Here is a 24,018-nt window from a genome sequence, read left to right on the forward strand (position 1 = left end):
ACATGCAGAAGTTCAAGTGTAATGTGAACAGACATCTTGCTGCTCGACTCCCTACGTAGTATCCCTGCAACTACTCTCCCCAATATTAGTCCCCTACATCAAAGTGGCACTGTGCCTTGTTTCGTATAAAAATGGAAAAAAAAAAGAAGAGCGTTTTCTTGAACAATCCATTAATATAACTAATGTGTAAACTAATGACTCGATTGGTTTCAAATCTTGACAGTTTAATGCTTTATACAAAATAGTATGGATTGTTTTATTATCGATGCGTTCTATTTATAAGACCTCGGACATATTGAGTTAAAGTATTAGAATTGTCTTTTAATTCGGCTCATATACTTTTGTTATACAAATACAACAACGTTGGGTGTTTGAATCATTTGTAATAATTTCGTCCAGACAAATCGGCTTATTAGTTATCTAGTCAAGAAGGGAAGGGCACATGGGGTATGGCCCTGTTTGTATAAGAAAAGGGGCTCCCGGAATTTTAACATATCCTTTATTTAAAAATAAATAGAATGCCGTCTGATTGGTTGAGGTTTTTGTGACGTGTTAAAATATATGATAAAGGTGTTTTCTTGATTGGTTAATGTTATCATGACGTATGGGGGTGTTTCAGGAAGAAAGGATGATCATCAAATATTAGTTTTAGCAGATAATAATCAGGTTAAGCAGTAATTCACAATTTCTACCGTCAGACAACATAATGCGATAAAAAATATTTGGTGCGGGCGATGAAAATGCTTTTACGTAATTTTTTTTTTTTTTTTTTAAATATTATTAAATGATGGACGTTTTGATTTTGGACTTAAGATCAATATATTGTTACAAGGTAATAGAAACAACACCTTCAAAAAACAGAAAATCACAGCATCAGGCTTGCGAAAATCTGGATCGGAAACCATGAATAATGAAACGAAGTAAAGCCTCGTACTGAATTATGAGAATGATTTATTTCCAAAATTATTGCAATTTAATTCCGCTCCGTTTTTATATAGAGCAATACTTTCTGTCTGTTAGGCTTCATTTTGCAAACGTTCAACTTGACTTTTGTAGCATATTTACACATTTTAAACAGGGGTTTCTAACAATTAAAGAATAAAGAATAGACTTTTACGCGGAATGGTTCCTCATCTAATAAGATATAAAAAAAAACAAGATAAAAACGTTTTTTTCGCATTATGTTGTGTGATGTCAATCTATATGATTGCTTGAGTCCCTAACGTATAAAAGAATGTTGACAAAATGATTTTTGTTTTTTTTTATTTGGGGGGTCACGTTTATCATGGCCCGGATGCCACTCTATGATAAGTCAATCGTTATGTAGATGGTGAGACATGATCAGTAATGTGGAACTTGGCTGGGGGATAGATTATTTAAGAGGACAACTCAACAGAAACTTATTTACATTAGATTTAAAGCAACCATGTTATAGTCAGCTGGGAAGCAACCCTATGGTATTGTGTTTCACAGACGGACAGTTCTAGAAAAGAAACTTTGCTCATGGAATTTTTGTTTAGTTTTAGACACAGGTAAAAAGTGTGGGAAATTATTGATAGTTGTTGTAGTTAGACGAGTATTTCCTGGGAATGTTTTACAGGAGGCATTGATTGAAGCACAGTCGAACACCTACCACAAAAGTAACGATAGAGCAGCTGGAGACTCGCAATGTCTATTCTGTGAGAAAGAGGAAATACGGAGGCGAAAAGGTTGTCGCCTACTGGATTCTGAAGGCAGTTTTGTACCCTGTGAAGACAGTAAAGGATACTCTAAGGAGCTCCATCCCATATGTAGCAACAGTACTCTATCTTATGACGTATTTGCCTCTTGTATCTGTAGACGAGTGAGATACATTATAGAGCGGTAGAATTGTCCAATCAATTTTCCAGCGATTTTGGAAACAAATCTGATGTAGGTTTTCCAGTTCAGGTTTTGTCGTCCAAAAATCGTTTGAAATTAGCAATTTGAAAAGAACGAAAAGTTGTTTTGTTTAATCTATTATCTTCACTATTTTTGAATCGAAGACATATATTTATCTTGTAGTAAAAAAAGACTCGTATGAAGCTGGTGAATTGCGTGAGAATGTAATTGTGTTATGATTGCATGACAATTTTGTTCATCTTGTACATATAATCTTGGACATATAAAACGAATTAGGAATGTAAATGGGATATTTATTAAGGATCATATTGTGTAGACTGACATGTTGGGGCGCCCATGTTGGCAGAGTGGCAACAATAATGAACGAAACAAAACGTATCAACTTGTGGTCCTCTAATGATGATACTTCTAGGATAGTGCAGCTGTCACAGAAGAGGTTTAGTTGTAGGTGGCAAAGGTGGACGGTCGGTTGTCCGGGTTTGCGAAGATGAATCAAAAGGAAAGTCGGTCAGATCTTAGGTCAAGACAGCGATCCTGGATCTAGGTGCCCCGGGAATGACGTAAAAAAAGTTCAAAATGGGGACATAGAATCCCTGAGGATAGGTTAGCGGGACTGACCGATATTTCACACAATGCGTGACGGAATGTTCTGACGTTATCCGTGTCAATAAAATAGAGGCAGCAGATAACGACAAAAAAAAAAAAAAGAAGTAGCGACCACGCGAATACATTATCACTCTGTCATTCTGCACGCACATCCAACTCTGTGACCCCTCCATGCTGTCAGCGTTGTCACTAGAAAATAAACATTATTTTTTAAATCATTCATTCCTGTTACGCATTATTTAAAAGTGCCAGAGATTTTGTTTTGTTTTTATGTTTATTGTGGAGGTATGCCTAAGTTGTACGGATTAAAAAAAAAAAACTCGGTTATTGATCCGGCTAGTTTTATGAATAACACAACACAACATTCAGCTACTCAAACAGAATTGCTGTAAACAACAGCATTAAAGTTTGCACCGGTCAGTTTAATAGCTGTTTTGTTTTAATTTACGACTAGCAAATAACTGGACAAGCCTATGAATTTTTAACCTTTTGTCATACAATAAAAACGTAAATAAAAAATAGCTGTACACAAAAATGTCTGAAAGTTTAATATCCAATTTTATAATAGTTTTATCTTAGGATTAATTAAAATTTATTGTCATTGATTAAAATAAATTTGGAAATTGGCTCGTAGAAAATGAACCATTTTTTTCATTAGTTTTTTTTTTTTGTGGGGTTGGAGTACTAAAAGGATTTTTACAGTTCCCGTAGTGACAACTTTAATCAATTATTTATTGAAGTAAAAATACTATCGTGCGAAACACTAACACAAATTAAATATGGATGCATATATACTTAAAAGAAAATAATAGTTTGTAAACGATAAATTCTACTAAACGCATAGATATAAATCTGACAGCATTTAGGGTTAAAGTACAGGGTAATTGGGAAGTAAGTCTCTATTATTAAGTGCTTGAGAGGTGACGGTGAGTAAGTGATTAACGATACGGACTGACAAGCTGATTGTTCACATTCGTTCCACAAAACGTCACTTTCACTTTGATGTTGGCAAGCTTCACGTGGTCCCTCCTGTAAGTACCCGATGAAAAGTAAAGACGTAGAACGTAGACTGGTTTGTATAGTAATACTGTGTAAATGACACACAAAAAATAGAAAAATACATAATGCAGAACACCAAAAGAATAATTACTGCAACAAAATACACTGAAAAATAGACAAAATAGAAGAGAGGCAAAGGATAAGACGAGAAAATAAAAATGAGAAGAGAAACAGCTACATGGACGATTCATAAGGATAACAAAATATGAAACTAACGAAAACACTTGGACATGTCTACAAAAAAGAAACCTAAAGATATAAACTGAATCCCTAATAACAGCCATACACAAGATAGAACCAACCACATCAAAGCAAGGATCAACAAAACACACGAAAACAGTAAATGCAGACTCTGCGGACAAAGAGACGCAACAATAAACCACGCAATAAGCGAATGCAACAAACTAGCCCAAAAAGAATATAAAAATGGATACGATCAATTGAGGAAGGCAGTGTACTGGGAATTATGCAGATAACTGCATCTTAACATCCAGACAAATGGTACAAACACAAATCGGCAGCATGAAAATGATAGAACCCTATGAGACATGGATATACAAACGAATAAGCCCATCCAAGCAAGAAGTCCAGATGCCATAATAGTTAACAAAAAGGAAAAGAAAGAAAAGAAAGAAAGATCGTAGAGTTCGTCCTCCCAGGACACCAAAGAATGAAGATCGAGTAGACAGAGTGGCGGATCAAATACACGAAACTGGCCAGAGAACTCAAAGAGATATTGAAGATGAAAAAAATTAAGATAACATCACTAATAGCGGGGACAATGAAAACAATCCGGAAAAACTTCAACAAAAGAATGGAAGAAATTAGAATCAGACAGAAATGACTGAGAAGATACAACGGAAAACAATAACGAAAACAGCTGAAATATTAAAGAAAACCCTTTAATGCAATGAGCATGAATGAACATGAACTAAATGCGCAATCCGGACACGTAGAAATTGCTGTAGATGTAAAACAAAAAAACAAAAAAAAAACAAAAAAAGAGAAAAAGCACGGGATGAGTGCGAAGAGGCTTATTGCCACTCAAATTCCAATGAAAATCAATGGTCGCTAACAACGAGAAATAAATGGTAAATGGCTATTGCGATAACGCAAACTAATTTGTAAAGGTTATCGAAAGAGATGGCGAGTACAAGAAATCTGGGGAGAAATGTTGTCACTCAGATTCCAAGGAACACCACAGGTTGTTCTCAAAGAGAAATTTTTGATGATGAATGAAAACTTTGAGTGAATAATATGGATGATTACTTTAGAGCTTGCAATTATGATTCGATGATTCTAATAAATTTATTCCATTTCTTTCTGCACATGTTTTCCATTATTTGATTTAACTTTTTAATATACCGAGAAAAAGAAAAACACTCATATGTCATTATATATACATGGAAATTGAGTCAACACACATACACACACACACACACACACACACACACACACACACACATATATATATATATATATATATATATATATATATATATATATATATACCTTACTAAAGCTTAATTGTCACAGTTGGTGAATTTTACAAATGCAATCTGGACATGACACTTTACAAAAACCATATGCAATAAAATTATGTTTTAAACTAGGAAAACTTATCACAGAAACGTATGGAATTCTTCAGACTGCTTTCGGACCATCATGCATGAATCGAGCATCAGTTTTTAGTAGCATACAAGATTCAAGGAAAGCACGGAGTCTGTAAGGAATTATGAGAAGTGTGGGAAGAGTAAAGAAATCAGAACACTAGAGTTGATTGGCCAAATAAAGAATTTCATAGATAAGGACCGTCATGTGTCTGTAGAGACAATAACTGCACAGTTTGATGTCAGTGTGGGAACTGTACAGACAATTATTCGGGATGGGCTGAATATTCGGAGAATTTGCGTTGTTTCTCCGAAGGATGCTCCAAAAAGATTTTAAAAAAGACCCTGTCATGACCAAGATGGACATTAATAAAGTTACTCACCTTCCATATAGACCAGATATTTCTTTCTTTTGACCTTTGGTTATCCCTAAGCTCAAGGAAAACCTTATAAGCTGTGATGAGGGTCATTGACATGCTCACACAAGATGACTTCCATGTGGACTTCCAGAAGTTGTTGGAGCGGTTCAAGTGCATTGCACCCGGAGGAAGTTACTTCGAAGGAAACTAGTGTTTTATGTGTGTACAATCAATAAAAGTATCCATACATAGAACATCTGGAAACTTATTGAAGGCACCTCATATATATATATATATATATATATATATATATATATATATATATATATATATATATATATATATATATATAGGGTTCAGGCAATTAAGTTTACCGAAATCCACACAGCTGATCTGCTTATAATCGTGAAGGATTTGTGTAAAAGGATCCACACTTTTCAGAACAATTGCTAACCTGAATCGGTGCAAAAGATTGCTATAAGACAGAGCAGTCAGGAGACCTGTTTCCCTTCTCTCAGATGCATGTCTTAACGAAATTAAATCCTGGAAATTTCTATGTCCTGGCACAATACATACAGCGCCTAATATATATATATATATATATATATATATATATATATATATATATATATATATATATATATATATATAGTCTTATTTATAGTATTCCGAATTTTACTGGGTTTATACAGGAGGTCCCAAAACAAGCTGATGGTTAAAAAAATTCATGACTTTCTTAATTTTTTTTTTATATTTTTCTTTTATTTTTTTTTAGATCATCTAGAGTAACCCTTCCAGGGTCAACATGAGTCGTTATACTACTAGGAGCGGATATTTATCTAAGAGTCGTATTTTCGGTTGAATGAGTCAATATCAGAAACTGAAAGAGAATTTCGACGAAACTTCAACACAAGAAATTCCCCTACTCCCAATGCAATAAAAGCTATGGTGGCTCGATTTCATGAGCAAGGGTCTGTGTGTGACCTCCCTAAGTCTGGTAGACTTCGTAGGGCAAGAAGTGATGAGAATCATCAGAGATTAGCAGAGAACGTGGCCGAGGATCCATCCACATGAGTAAAAAGAAGATCAAGTCAAATTGGGTCTCTCGATCATCTCTTCACAGAATGCTTCATTAAGTGGGCAAATTTCCATATAAAATTCAGTTGGGGCAAGATCTTCAACCAATGACAATGGACAATGCCCTGCAGAGAGCACAAGAGTGTGAAAATGAAAATGGTGGACATTTGAGTGACATCATTTTTCATAACTAAAATTAGACCTTGTAAAAAACATACCCTAGATTAAGTTGTGTAAATAAAATTAGAATCGGTAGACTATGATATCTTACTATATCTCAAAAATTTACAGAGAGGCTCATCTGCGTACATATGAAAATTGATAAGCATAACTTAAATATTGAGGAAGTTAATCAAATTTAAAATCCGTCAGCTTCTTTTGTATAATTGAAAATTCGGTGATCGTTCATATACCAATATGTTTTAAGTCAAAATGAGATGACGAACTGTAAGCTACAAAATTATCATATTTTATAATTGAGCATTCATATATTGTTTTAACAAAATCAAGATATCAAGGAATAGATTGATAGCAACAAATAGTGCATTTCATCGTTAGTTACAATATATATATATATATGTATGTATGTGTGTGCGCGCGTGTATGCATATGTATATACTAATATATAAATATATATATAATATATATTGATGTATATATATATATATATATATATATATATATATATATGTATATATATATATATATATATACAGTAGCGTCCAAAAGTTAAGGGCTAGTAGTTTCAAGACAAATTTAAGTATATACTTATATATATACTCATCACTCATGTCTCGCCTAAATTTCATAAGCATCCGTTGGATATTTTCGAAGTTATGAACAATAACACAAAAGTTTGTCCAAATTCTCGTGGTCCAAAAGTTTAGGGCTAGGCGGTATAATCTTTAATTATTATAACAGTAAGGTACTGTATAGGTGGACAAGAGTTATCGCCCCTGAACATACTTTACATAAGTGGAGTTTCCAACGGGTAAAAGAAATGAGTGTTTGTATTGCACTAGTACAACATGGCAGCAAAACAACGTCGTCCCGTTTCTGTCGAAGAAAAACAGCTCATTATTCATCTTCATAGTAATGGCAAGAAAACTTCTGAGATTGTTGACACCGTAGGAAGGTCTCCTAGTGTAGTAAAGCGTACTGTGGCACATTTCAAGCAGTCAGGATCAGTGGCAGCTGCCCCAAAATCTGGTAGACCTCGAATCACAACTGCTCGACAGGATCGTCTTATTGTCAAAATGTCACTTAAAGACAGATTTAACACTGCTTCTAAAATATCTCGAGAACTAAAGCAAAGGTCTATTGTTCAAGCGTCTCGGCAAACTGTACACGCCGGTTGCACGCTTCTGGATTGCAATCTCGAGTGCCAGCAAGCAAGCCTCTTATCTCCAAAAAGAATCAGAAACTCCGCCTCGCTTTTGCTCAAGAACACGTTGTGTGGACAACCGAAAACTGGTCCCGTGTGCACTTTAGTGATGAATCATAGTTTAACGTAATCGGATCTGATGGCAACACGTATGTCCGGCGAAGAACTGGTGAGAGATTGGAGGTTAAGTGCGTGAAAAAAACTGTGAAATTTGGAGGAGGAAGTGTAATGGTTTGGGGCTTATGTCAGCTGCAGGCTGTGGACCACTGATTCTTCTGCAAGGTGGATAAATGCAGAAGTTTATAAGGAGATTCTACGGCAGCATGCAGTTCCTAGTCTTCGGTCGTCGCTCTATCAACCTGCAATTTTCATGCAGGATAACGCTCCTTGTCACACTGCTAAGAAAGTAAAAACATTTTTAGACGGGGAAGAAGTTGAAACGATGCGTTGGCCCCCTTAGATTCTAGATTTTAACTCTATTGAGAATATCTGGAAAATAGTTGGTGAACGTGCTCAACTTCAGTGCCCAAAAGATCAAGAAGAACTCTGGCAGTGCTTACATGCTGAATGGAGTGCGATAACGCCAGCGTTTTACAAGAAGTTGGTGGATTCCTGTGCCAAGAGGTGTCAAGAAGTCATAAATAGCAAGGGTTTGTTTACCAAATACTAGTTAGTTGGTAATTTCAGCCATTCACAGCAAGGACAAAAGCCGCAATCGTGTTAGCCCTTAACTTTTGGACACACTAATTTTGAACAATTTAATTTAAAATGGTAGTTATTCAAAAAATACTTAGTGTCGGCTAACGAAATTATGACCCATTGAAGATATACATGTTATCTATATAATTGTGAAGTAATTTTTTGTTGTTCGTGTGTATTTGTTTCAAATATATGGTTAAACTTGCTGAGGTTTTACTAGCCCTTAACTTTTGGACGCTACTGTATATGCAAATATTATGTTGAGAAGAAGGTTCTTACAGAATTTTTAATTTCAAATGATGTATTTTCAAATAAATGTTCGTTATAATACCTTTACTTTATGTATAATTTTAAAGATCGTTTTTCGTTCTATCTAATCGTTTGAATTACAATCGTTTTAAAACAATCATGTCTTCCTTCTAAAACGTTAAATACAAGATGGAAAATAAGCAAATTTGCACAATTTTCTTATTTAAATTCAAACTAGATCAAAAAGTTGTTGAAATAGCCCGCAATATCAACTAAGCGTTTGGTCCAGAAACTACTACTGAACGCACAGAACAATAGTGGTTTAAGAAATTTTGTGGCGGCAACGATAGCCTTGAAGATTATGAGCGTAGTAATCGGCCATTGGATGTTGACAATGATAAATCAAGAGCCTTAGTCGGAGCCAATCTACGCACAACCGTTAGAAAACTTGCTTCTGAATTAGACGTAACGTATACGACGATTTCCAACCACTTGAGAGAGATTGGAAAGATAAAAATATTGATAATGGCTGCCTCACGAATTGAACAACAACCAAAGGAAACACCTTATGAAGTTTTAACTTCCCTTTCTTTACCCAACAAAAACGACCCGTTTCTCGACCGGGTTGTGACTTGCGATGAAAAGTAGGTTCTTTACGAAAATCGGCGACGCTCAGCTCAGTGGTTAGACGCCGACGAAGCTCCACGACACTTCCCGAACCCAGCATTGCATCAAAAGAAGGTTATGCGCTGACTTTTTGGGGGTCCGCGACTGGTCTCATCCATTACAATTTTATAATGCAGACAAAAACATTACGGCGGAAAAGTACTGTCAACAAATGGATGAAATGCATCAGAAAATACAACAACACCCAGCATTAGTCAGCAGAAAAGGCGCGATCCTCCTCCGCGACAATGCCCGACTAGCGTTGCTAAACCGATCTGCAGAATTTGAACGAATAAGGCTATGAAACTATGCCTCATCCGCCATACTCTCTAGATCTCTCACCTACAGACCTACACTTTTTCAAGCATCTCGACAACTTTCTGCGTGAGAAATACTTCAAAAACGCCTTCAGCGACTTAATCGCCACAAGGACGCAAGATTTTTACGTTATTGGCATATTTTAGAAAGCGTTTGACTTTACACACACATACGTATGTGTGTATATATATATATATATATATATATATATATATATATATATATATATACTTGTTTATTGTTATATAAACATGGTCACATCCTGCTACTACAAATAGCCACTTGTTTCAATCAAACAAGATATCATCAGGCAGCGACTTGACAACTTTTGAATAGTCAAGTCGCTGCCTGATGATATCTGTTGTTTGATTGAAACAAGTGGCTATTTGTAGCAGCAGGATGTGACCATGTTTATATAACAATAAACAAGTATTATCAGCTCTTTTTATTGAGCACTATCTAACAACCTCGTTGAATTCATTAGTCCATTACTTTTGAATAAAAAACCCGAGTATATATATATATATATATATATATATATATATATATATATATATATATATATATATATATATATATATATATAACATCATCTGTGTATAGATACTCCCTCAGCCATGGAAAAGTTTGGACGTGTGTAGGCCTGAAATGCTGGAAGCATGTAGTAATTTAGCTGCCATCATTATATGTATATATGTATGTATAGGTGTATGTATGTTCATGTACAGGTGTATGTATATATGTGTATATCTATGTGTATATGTATATATATATGTGTATATGTATGTATATATGTATGTGTGCATGTATATACATATATATAAATTGTCTGTATGTATGTGTATATATGCATGTGTGTGCATCTGCATATATGTATGTGTGTATATGTATATATGCATGTGTGTATATGTATATATGCATGTGTGTATGTATATGTATGAATGTATATGTGTATGCATGTGCATGTTTGTGTATGAGTACATATTTATGTATGTATATCTATATTTAGGTAAGTATATGTATATATATATGTGCATATGTGTACATGTGTGTATATGTATGTATATGTGTGTATGTATTTGTATATGTGCGTGTATTTATATGTATGTACATGTGTATGTATGTATATGTATGTATATTATGCATTGTGTATGTATATATGTGTGTATGTTCATGTACAGGTGTATGTATATGTGTGTATATCTATGTGTATATGTATATATATATGTGTATATGTATGTATATATGTATGTGTGCATGTATATACATATATATAAATTGTCTGTATGTATGTGTATATATGCGTGTGTGTATGTATGCATTTATATATATATATATATATATATATATGTGTGTGTATTCCATGGACTTGGCTTGTGTATTTTGGTATATGTGTACTATGTATTGTGTATATATGTATGCATATGTGTGTGTTATATGTATGTGTGTATGTATGTATGTATGTATGTGTATGTATGTGTATGTATGTATGTATGTATGTATGTATGTATGCGTGCATGTATATATGTGTATGTATACTAGTGACCGTCTTCAGTGCCATGTCTGTTTGAGCGTGTGAATTTTGCCGGCAGGACTAAAGTCATTTTCGGCTCATGAACTTTCAGTGCCTGAGGGAGTGGCACTCGTCTGACAAGACGTTGCAATCATCATATATATATATATATATATATATATATATATATATATATTAGTCCTTGTGCGAAAGCGCAGGACACAAAATGTTTTTAATAATAATAATAATATATATATTTCAAAAGTAGTATATAACTGGTTACGCTCAATAGTAGTCCTCGCTAGCGAAAGACTTTGTTATTGTTATTCTATTATGAATAACAATAACAAAGTCTTTCGCTAGCGAGGACTACTATTGAGCGTAACCAGTTATATACTACTTTTGAAATTTTAATCTCTATTTTTTTTAGTTATCTATTGAATATTTTTGATGAAACCTATATGAAATATGTTCCTTATTAAATTGTAAAGATTTTCTATTTTGAAAGAAGTTTAAAAAAATTAATCTAAAAAAGTTATTTTAAAGTTTTTGTTAAAAAAAATCACATTTTCTTATTATTCAGACATAGAGAGAGTTGCAAAAAAGAGTTGTGGAGTGAGGAGAATTATAAACTGAAACAGAGAGAATATTCAGACCTGTAATAATACAAAGAGGGGGTTGCAAAAATGAGTTGTGGTTTGAGGAGAAATACAATCTGAAAGTAGGAGAGTTTTTATAAATACATACAAAATCACATTCATCTTTTTTTAAATCCAAATTAATAAATTAAATAAAATATAATCTTAAAAAGATAGGATACAAGTTAGAAAAGCATTTCATCCAAGGCATGAAAATTGTTAAACAAAATGTTTTTACTATAGGCTTTAAAAATAAAGGTACAAGATTCAATTTGAAATTTATTTATCTTCAAAGTGCACTTTTATAAATTTTACAAAGTAAGTTATTAAATTTGCATACCTTACTTTGTAAAATTCATAAAAGTACACTTTGAAGATAAATAAATTTTAAATTGAATCTTGTACCTTTATTTTTAAAGCCTATAGTAAAAACATTTTGTTTAACAATTTTCATGCCTTGGATGAAATGCTTTTCTAACTTGTATATATATATATAAGTTGTCTTGCTGGAATAATGGCCGAAGCAAGAGTACAAGCAACCACATCATACAATCTACTAACCAACCCCATAAGAATTGCTCTGCGTCTCGAGAACATAACAAAGAAAACAAAACAACAAAAAAGAAATAATAGCAATAACTATATATATAAGTTAAATTTATGTATATATTTCTATATAAGTTGGTGGAGGATAAACTCCAAACTAAATTAATTTAATATTAATTCTGGATCTAATAATATGACCTATCTTTACTTTAATTACCTCTATGCAACGGTGCAAAGCTAGAGTATGAAGACCTTCATGAAAATTCCGACTGATTTCGATGTGATGTTCGCCCTAGGAATTAGACAACAATTAATAAATATTCCTCAATTTTTAGTTCATTTGGGGGTATTTAAAGTTTTTTTGTTTTGTTTTTTTTGGTAAAGCCACAATCTTATATCAGAAATTTTATATATTTTTTATTTGCATGAAATTCGTCCATATTCATTTAGGCAACGTTCCTAAACTTTCTTTTAAATCCTCTTTAGCTTAAGCTCTACGTTTTTAAACATTTTATCTCGAATCAATGTAATTGTGGACGAGGGAAATTAATCTTTAAAAAACCGGACACTTTGTGTTAGAATATTTTTGGTGTAACTGTGGGGGTATGGTTACACAAAATCGGAAGGTTATATTTATAAACATGGGTGATAAAAACTGACTAATCAGATAGTACCACGCTCTGCTACCAACCAATCAGAAACCGGAATCGCTTCATAAAATATACAGAATCACTTAAGAATTCCTGATACAATTCTTCGTCTTCATCTGCAAGTCTTTACCATTCAAAGCTTTTCCCAATTGATACTATTTTGTTTGGAGCAGTTTTTTTCTAAAACTAAAATGGCTGACAACTCATAACTCTCACTAATATTTTGTGATATTGTTTTTTGTTTATGACATATTTTGTTTATTATTAGATGAAATTACAGAATAGGTAAAAAAAACAAACAAAAAAAAACAGCCATGTTCAGAGTGCTTTTTCTAAATTATAACGTTATTATTTAGAAAACGCAATCTTAATATGGGAAGTGGTATCGGGAAGTGAAGTCGAAACAATAATGGTAAAGATAACCGCAAGTATTCATGCTTGACGTTTGATGTTATATGCGACTTTTTACATACAATTACGGATTTTTATCATCGGACCCCAAAATGGACAGAAATTAGACCATTCCTGTAATGAATCCAGTCCCTGTTTATTTTGCGGTGGGATTTTAGTTTTGTGCAGTTCTAGGAGGTCCACCCTCCCAGGCATTGCCTTCTCCCTTTGAGAAGGTGTTAATTTATTGCTAATCGCCCGAAGCGCACTGACCGGAGAATGCCGACGGGGCTGCCCAGGTACTTTTTGCAGGCCAGGGTTCCCCCTCTCATGGGCGCTGACTACTCAATCCCATTTTCCGACCCTGGTGTCTTAGTTCTTGCAGTGGGAGAAAACTAAACAACTTCTATATGTATATTTAATCACTTGGAAATGAATACGTGCCTATTTGAAGTTTAATGGAACTTGATTATCACTTGTGACGTTCATCGGCGTAATGTCCGGTTGACGTTTTATAAAGACGGATTCACGGCAGTTACAAAGCGCTAACAAAGTCAGTATTCATTTGCGAGATCAAAGGGGCATAACTCATTAATTCCAATCATCGAACGTGATCCGACGTGATACAAACACGGATCACCGTCAACAATTGAAGTGTGGCGCCCTCTATGAATCTCTTAGTAATTCATGTTATTTTTTTCTCTTTACAACTACGTTAGCGTCTCACTGAGTTTTGAACAATCATCAACTATGTACTCCATCGGAATGCATGACTGGAATTTTTTTTAAGTAAATAAAACTTGTGTTTTGTTGTTGTTGATAAATAAAAGATGTCTTTATTGTTCTTTTGTTCCGTGTAAACTTTGAACTTTCGAATGACGAGACTAAACTGACTAAATCTCAAGTCATGCATTATTTCAAAACAAATTTATTTTCATCTCGTCTTTCACATTAGTCCAAAAAGGTGTTTTTGGGTGCAAGACTTGAGTTGAATCTAACTAAATAAAAAACAATTAAAAGGAAAAATCTTTATGATGTACGTATCCGTCACGGAACGAAAATGATTGTGTGATTTTTAAACTAACGCATTTCAGGTGAAAACATTATTACATACTTACGTACCATGTCGAAATTAGTATAAATTCCCAAACTTAGGAAACATGATCCAGTAGATGTGCTAACAAAAAAAAAAAAAAAAAAAAAAAAAAAAACAACAACAAAAAACAGGCACAATTAATTCTGAGATGGCGAATCCTTAATTTAAGCGAATTTAAGTCAAGGGATATAAGGTAATTTATCACACTATTCTTCAATTTAAAACATACGATTAAAAGGTTCGATAACTATTTTTTCTTTGCATCTCCTATCGGTCATTTTTCGTAATTTTTTTAATGTATACTAATTTCGACATGACTCGTAAGTAGGTAATAATGATTTCATCTGAAATGCGTTTGTTTAAGATCACCAATCTACACATACACCCGAAAATTTCATATTCCAAAAATCGTGTAAATTGATCAAGTAGTTATTTTAACTAAGAAAATCAACAACTCGATTCCAACTACCGAAATCAAAACCAACCTTGTAATGGATAAGATTTACTATTAAAATCCAAATCGCAAGAAAATGATTTCTGGATGAAAAAAAAAAAACTGCTTGATCAATTTACGTTATTTGTAGCATATAACATTTTCGTTTCGTGATGGGAACGTACTTTATAAACATTTTCTGCATTTTTGTTAAAAATTAGGTTAAACTTTGAACTTGCACCATTTTTTTTAAATGAACATCTTTTTTTGTTTTTTTACTCATGTTCGCCCTTGACAAGGCATATAGCCACTTGGAGGTAAGAAGCTACTATTTGGGACCATGCCTAGGAAAGATTAACAAGATGTTGGTTTACGTTACATTTAAACTTCTGCATGTCAGTACAGTCAGGGAAACAAGTAGTAGGAAGGGAATTCCAAGGTCTAGCTGTTCAAGAGAAAGGAACTATTAGAGTAAAAAGCCTTCTGGCTTTTAGGGACCTAATCAGTGAAGGGGTGAGATTTTGTTGCACAAGTGCAATGAGTTTATCAGAGCACATTCCATTAAAATATTTGTAAAAAAAAAATGCAACATTGTGGCGATGGGGCAGTGTTGGAGCTTAGTTGACAGGAAGAATTTCACTACGTTGGGGTGTCTTCCTCGCGAGTTTCTAATAACATTTTCGTCAATCTATCATGATTAATTTGTATTTAACTAGAATAATATTTGCCCCAGAACCATTTTGCACCACTTTTATGCCCCCATCCGAACATTAAAAATGAAGATAATGATGCTAAACCTTATCTGTAGAATCCTTATTTTAATTTTGATCAACATTCATTAAAAATGTCTCAAATGTAAGGTATAAGCTTAAGGCATCTTAGGGAGAAGTTAAAATTCAATTAATCGTATTTAATAGGTGTTCACTGACTATGGATCAAATCCAATGAAAATCTGAAATATTTGAATTCTCCAATGGGTGGTTGTGATCCCCAAATATCTTTAAAAATACTTTAAATAAAATGAAATTGGAGGACGATTTATTAATTGGTGGCTAATACCAACGGTCAGTCTTTGCATAAAAATAAATTGAATAAAATAGCTCAGATGATCCACCTTTACGCCTAGCAACCGTGTTTGAAGATCCATAACGATCTGTTAATTCGTTTAGTAGTGAATCCTGAACGTACAAATATATAAAATTATACACACGCTTAATTTTATATCGATTTGTTTTTGTTCGTCTGTTACGCTTAAGTTTGGAGTAGCATTCTCGCTGGTCTGTGATGCTTAAATTATAAATAACTTCGTTCGTTTGTTGCATTTCGGTTTGAACTAGCATTTTCGTAGATCTATCAAGCTCAAATTTTAAATGCTATTCTTGCAGAGTGTATAGATATTAAGAATAACGAAACATTTTAGCTCGTTACAAATGGGAAAAAATTATAGCACATTGACTAAGAATTAGCGCTTTATTCAAAACTGATGGTTGCATATGATTAAATTTGAGCTCATTTTTACATTAAATACTAATCCATACTAATTCCTAACTGTGCATCGAACGGATATCATAATACCTAGTTCGCTGCACTTTATAATGACAAAGGTTTAAACAACATTTCAGCTAGCCCGACCCAGTTGTTTCCGAGTAAATGCGGTATTATGATGCCTATGCTATATTAATCCCTATGAATCCCTTGCCATGCATCGAACGGATACCATAATACTTTGCTCGCTGCACTTTATTATAAGAAGATCCATATAAAATTTCAGTTAAATCGAACCAGTAGTTTCCACGAAAAATTGAAACAGATAAACAGACAGACAGATAGACAAACTGAAATATAATATAGATTATTTTTGTTGTTAGTAGTAATATTATAAGATGTGTTTTGCCGACCATGATGAGAAAAAATAGCTGAATTATCATAGTCATATCACAAGAATAGCTCGAATCAAGACACCTTTAAAAGTATGGAAACCAGTAACAACACAATTAAAACAAGACCAGGTGTCTTTAAAATATAAAAATAACGTACGTTTTTTTTTTTTGGTAATCTCTTTTGAGCACAAAACATGGTTCTAATAATAATTCTTAACTGACGTAAAGTATGAATTCATCTGTCATCGCTTTTCTCGCGTTATTGATTAACAAATATGACAGACTTTGAAGTTTAGGTGAAGAAAAACTCCGAGATGAACTAAACTATTGACTTTGACTAGTTCAGCAGATATAAAACTAATATAAAGGCTGAACGTGACAGCTTATCCCTGTCTACTACATAAAATGGTACAAGAAATCAAACCATAAAAAAGGGAAGGAAACTCATTTCTATGCCGCAGAAACCATTGTTGAAACAATACTTTCGACTATCTAAGGACCACGCAAGATGAATTTGTTTACATTACACTTGAAAACAACAACTAAAGCAGTTTTTGTAGTATTGTGTTCCGTAGATGGGCAGTTTTAGGAAAGAAGCTAGGTACACCGAAAGATGCTCAGCTACTTTGGACTTGACAGACTGAACATACACTTCTTGCGTTCTTTATTCCTTTTTTGCAGCGGTTGCTGGCAGTCCCGAATGCAGCTTTAGTCTCAGTACATGTATTTTGTGTGAAGCAATGGAAATAGTGATTTCTGTGCGCAATGGCAGCAGCACATTCTGGAGAGAACCATGGCTGGCTGTTAGGTTTTTGCTGGGATTTTTTGGATGGCATGAATCGGTTTATGCCTACAATTAATCATTCGGTCATGTCTGATACTATAGAGGACACATTCTTTTTAAACTTATTTTTTATATTTCCATCCATAGCCCTTGAGTCCCTGGAGGGGCATAGGCCATCTACAACTTTTGTAGATGTTTTTGTAGCGAGGAGTTCTTTTTTAAAGGGTGAGGGTGCTGGCACCATGCCCAACCTTTCTAGAAGGTACATACAGCGCCTAGCCTTCCCAAATGGTCACCCATCTGGTACTGGCCAGGCTCAACGTTGCTTAACTTCGGTGATCTGGCGAGAACCGGTGTATCAGCGTGATTGTGCCGTACATTTTTTAATATTTACTTTTTATCAATTTATATTTAATAACGTTGTACTTCTTATACCATAATTATTACTTTAATAATCTTATATTATTTTGTGCAGTTTTATCTCATATTTTTATGCAATTTTTATCCCCCTTATTCTACCATGTGTTTATTCTCTACCCTATTTTTTTCTTCTTTTATAATTTATCCCCTTATCTTTATCATTTTATTATATTAGTTATTTTTAATAATCATTACTTCATTTAAATACCGAATTGTAATTCCGATGCTCCTACTAAAATATACGGACCTAGCATAAATCCCCTATTTTTAGTAAACCCCTTCCATAGTTATAACCCCTTAATACATTTGACTATATAAACATCCTCTTTCAATCATTTATCCTATATTCTTCCCTAGAATTTAGTTGCGCATATTGCACATATATATTAAACCCACCATGGCATATGTGGTATACACCTTCTTTCATTATATATTAAAAGCTATACTCCTCCTATATTACTGAGGTCACGTAAGTTATCCCATTCCTTCCCCAGTCTCAATATTTTATCGCTCACTACAAAATTAGTTCGCTTCTAATGTAGCTGTCGTTAGACGCTGCATCTCTATTATGTTACCCAGCAGCTTCTCTCCTCTTCTGATGAGAAGAATTATGCCTCGAAATACAATGGTATAAAGAGTTTTACTTATCTTACACCCCTAATTGATGTATCATCCTTATTGAATAAACAAATAAATCTCTCTCTCTCTCTCTCTCTCTCTATATATATATATATATATATATATATATATATATATATATATATATATATATATATATATATATATATATATATATATATATATATATATATATATAACAGTAATCTACCTACATGTGCTATCGCTGTTCTACAGCCTATCAGCGTAGATTCGAACCTCGTGCCCTGTTCTAGAACAATCAAGCCACACACACACACACACACACACACACACACACACACACACACACACACACACGCACGCACGCACGCACACACACACACACATATATATATATATATATATATACATGCTCGTGTGTGTGTGTGTGTATCCTGTTAATCTGGGCACATTTATATGTTTTCGACACAAGAATGTCATCCATTAAAACCGGTCCCACGAGTTGAGCATTTTAGTCGGCACAATAACCTATTTGAATTGTCACCTCAAACAATTCCAAACGAAAGCCGCGTAAAACTATGCATTTAACTGGGCAGAAAATTGTAGGTTTAACCAGATATCTGCAAGCGATATTTAATATAGCCAGTAAATATTCTTTGGCGGTCGTGTGGGTAAGTTACAACTTTAAGATTTTTTTTTCTGTTTGGGAGGTGAAATCACTTTGAGTTTTTGCCCGCAGGAAAACCAAACCCCACCACGACGTAACTCAACAGCGCAAATAATAACAGGGATTGAAAGTAGCGGGACTTTAAACACAATATAATATTTGTTACATTTTAATATTTATAAATTGTCTAACTTCGAAAGATGAAAAGTTGAATTATAGACTTATGATTTCGTTGATTATTACGAGTTATGATGTTGGTAGGTATGATGTTGGTAGGTATGATGTTGGTAGGTAGGTGGCAGATGTAGGTAGTGAAGGGTGGATGAGGATGAAAATACAAAGAAAGGAGAGCACGATCCAGACCTCCATCATAATGGCACGGAGCATACTGAGATTCTGGGGATAAGACATGCGAATTTCAGAGAATACCAACGGTCGTTATCAGCGGTCAATCACCGGTGAACGGATGTTAAAATAACTCAAATTAATTTCGAATTCTTGATAAACAAGTCAATATTTTTTTTCGTTTTTACTCCCGAGCAACGCCGGATAGGTAGATCAAGCAATACTGATAAAGATTGGATCTGGTTAAACACTGAGATAAACCGTATAAGTTTCGGAACATTGTTGCAGACGTGAAGGGTGGTAAAAAAGGGTCGGAGTCATGAAGGCTGGGGGCAGGGTGGCGTGTGTTGACAGATGGCAAAAGGTTTGATGTAGAATGACCTGAAGGTCAGATTCCATTATGTAAGCCTCAGAGAATGTAAAAAAGACAAAACAAAACAATACAGCGGATCTTTGCTGCTGCGTGTGACGGTTAGGAAGAACACGAGTGGAGATGTGGTGGCCGTTATAAAATGATCGTTACAAAAGACAATATAAAAGCAAGAACACTTTGGAATGGGTAAAACTATTTCAATAGTGCATGGTGAGATTTCGACCACCGAATGAAACATCGGTTCCTGTTGTAGATCATGGACCCCCCAAAATCAACAGAGATTAGACCATTCCAGTAATGATTCGCTTCCTGTGGATTTTGCGGTGGGAGTTTAGTTCTGCACAGGAGCTCCACCTTTCTAAGCTTTGCCATCTCTGTTTGAGTTTGCATGTCAGTGCCCTCCTCGGTGGTGCTGACTTCCCAATCCCACTTTCCGAACACGGTGTCTAAGTTGTTGCAGTGGGAGGGAACTAAATAATCGTTAATCAATCTGATACGTATTATCTAAGAAAGTAATAAAAAATTGTAGTGATGGCTCTTATGCCATACTACACCAAATAATCGAGAAGGTTCAAGAAGGATGGAAAAACCGAGGAGAGAAAGCACTAACCAGACCTCCAGTAGATGAGTGCGTAAGAGGAGTGACACCTTCGGAAGGCTTATTACTACCCAAATTCCAGTGAAGACTAATGGCCGCTACCAACAAAAACATCGATGGTAAACAGCTGTTGCGATTATGTAAACTACTTTTCAAGGGTTATTTAAAGAGGTAGTGAATACTGGAAATCTGGGGAGACTTGTTGTCATTCAGACTACAGGGAACACCACATGATGACCTGTGTGACTATTCTAGCGAGTAAATAATAATAATAATAATAATAATAATAATAATAATAATAAGCGTTATATGGAACCAAGAACATTGAAGATGCATATCCATAAGTTCTCTATCCCGTCCCCCATCCCCTCCCATTACCCAATCACCCCCCAAACAAAAAGAATGAAGCCAAATAGCCGGGAATGGTCAAGGAGGATGGAAAGACCGAGGAGAGAGCACTGACCAGACCTCCGCTGGACAAGTGTGAAGAGAACTGGGACCTTGGGGGGGGGGGCTTATTGCCACTCAAATTACAGTGGAGACCACTGGCCGCTGCCAGCAAGAAATCAATGATAAGCGGCTGTTGCGATTATGCAAATTCATTTGCAAATGATATCAAGAGGTGGAGAGTACCGGAAAACTGGAGAGGCTTGCTGTTACCCAGTGTGTGTGTGTGTGTGTGTGTGTGTGTGTGTGTGTGTGTGTATTTATCATTTGCAAACGTAAAGGAGGGTGCTTCTGTCATTCGTGTTTGGTTTTAGATTCGTATTTAGTTTGTTAGGTGAGAGAGCGTCTAATATAGACTCAGCGGGTTTGTATTACTGTACACATAGATTCGAAAAAGTGGTCAATAAACAAATATATAACAAATAAATATTAAAGGCAAGATAAGTTACTTTTCTACCAAACTGGATACATTTTTTGTGTTTTTATTCAATGTAACATGTTTATTCAGCTCGAAAAACATGCAGTGTTTACCGATGTATTCGAAAATTCAAAATGGCGCTCGACATTCTCTTTAACATGGTAAGTTTGGGAAAAGGTGTTATAAATAATAAACGAGACAAAATACTATTTAAAAAACACCGAATATATGTCACGGTAACATATATTGAGCGAATTTCTAATAGTATTTTGTCTCGTTTATTATTTATAACATCTTTTCCTGAACTTACCGTGTTAAAGAGAGACTCGGGCGCCATTTTGAATTTTCTAATACATCGGTAAACACTGCATGTTTTTCGAGCTGACATGTTACATTGAATAAAAACACAAAAAATGTATCCAGTTTGGTAGAAAAGTAACTTATCTTGCCTTTGATAATATTTATTTGTTATATTTTTTTTTTTTACCACTTTTTCGAATCTATGTGTACAGTAATACAAACCCGACTCAGCAATTGATGGTGGCTGACACTTTCATGCCTTGTCGTTATTGGAAGAAATATGAAAGGACAGAAGCGCAATATGAATCGACTGTTTATGATTCCGCTTTGCTGACATTGGTTGCCCTCGATGTGATCAGATACTCACAAGACGAACTACGTGAAAATAATTTATTTCAATAAACAAACAAAAAACATTTCATTTGGCTTTATTCAATTTCTATTAATAATTGTCGCATAAATATTTCAATAATAAACGCGTTAGAAGTATTAGTGTTTATTGACTTTGATGTTTTGTCTTGATTCGCATCGGATTTCATCGTATTCATAGGTAAAAATAAAATCTCGTATAAGGCAATGTCCTTAAAAGGTCACCGTAACCTACCTGCTATGCTTCTCATCTGTTCACCGTCCTTGAAATGTATTACACAAAAAAAAAAAAAAAAAAAAAAAAAAACACCGACGGCAGTTCGCGTTCCCTTCGTTCCATTTGATAATCTTTACAAAAGGACTTTTAAGAAGATCCGATTGACAGTGAAGAGTTTAATTAAACCAACTAATACAAGAGATTAGTGCACCCCCTTTTTTTCTTGCTAGGTTGTCCACTTTTAAACGTCTTATTATTTTTTTTTTTTTCGCTTTTGTTCGACGCGAGAATGCTTTTGTAATCTATAGATTAATGCCGTAGTACCTTTAACGTACCTACGTACGTCACGGTTTTCAGATTATAAATTATTCGATCGGGTGATCCAATTTATCAAAAAGAAGGATAGAAGGTGGTAACATACTACGAATACTAAATTAGTATATAAATATGTTAATTTAATGTTCGTAGTGTGTTATCACCTTCTATCATTCTTTTTGATAAATAGATCCCATATAAAGAAAGAAAGAAAAATAAAGAAAACAGTAATTAAAGTAAATAAAGAAAACAGTAATTAAAGTAAATAAAGAAATAAATAAATATTATTATTATTATTATTATTTTAATATTACTTGTAGTAGTGGTTTTCTTTATTTTTTATTCATTTATTTATTTATTTTTAATAAATAAATAAATAATGTCGTTTTTAGGCCGTACGTTTTAAAGAAAACGTGTTTTTTTTCTGTTTTAATTTTCTGTTTATTTTCTTAGTAAAACTTTCTTATCTTGTATTAATGGCCTCATTGGCACGATTTCTCATAGAAAATTTGTTCGTAAAATTGTAATGTAAAAATTTAATAATTCAATCGTACCTAAACATATGTTATGGTTTACTTAAAAAATAATAGAGTCAGAGTAAGTTAAATGCCATTGTCGAACTGAACTGCATCACAATTCTACCCAGATGTGCAGCTGATTTTTTTAATTAATACTAACGGGGCACCTGGGTAATAAAATACGCTGAAATATATTTTAATTCATTCAGACATCGCATGTAATAATACATGGCCAATTCTATATTGATTATTATAGTGTACCTAATATATAGTACTGAGTTCAAAAGTTTTTAAAAAGATTACTTGGGTTTAATTAGCTAGAATTAAAACCAAAACCGTTTGAACTATCGACAGATAGATAAAAAAAATTTTTTTTTAATTAAACCACTTTAAGCTATTAATGAATTTGCGCATGCACAAAAGTAATAGAAATACGTCGGCAAGTTGAAATGAATATTTGCCATTTCCATTTCAACTTGTTTACATATTTCTTTACGCGTTAATCATCGATCAAAACAAATAATTCCATCCTTAGTATATGATTGCTATTTCCTGTTAATTTCACTGTTATGTGACCATTAGTTTAAGAGTTT

At 34.0% G+C, this 24,018-nt stretch overlaps 1 protein-coding gene and 1 pseudogene across 2 annotated transcripts in view; both read right to left on the reverse strand.

Moving 5' to 3' along the window:
• Window positions 1–24,018, reverse strand: part of LOC145270132 (thrombospondin type-1 domain-containing protein 4-like) — a 256,325-nt gene that overhangs the window by 170,043 nt on the left and 62,264 nt on the right. The window lies entirely within an intron of this gene.
• On the reverse strand, window positions 18,102–18,218 carry LOC145275554 (5S ribosomal RNA; annotated as a pseudogene).

This window comes from Euprymna scolopes, chromosome 4, assembly GCF_053919585.1.
Source record: "Euprymna scolopes isolate OS-2025 chromosome 4, ASM5391958v1, whole genome shotgun sequence".
In the NCBI taxonomy this organism is placed as follows: Eukaryota; Metazoa; Mollusca; class Cephalopoda; order Sepiida; family Sepiolidae; genus Euprymna; species Euprymna scolopes.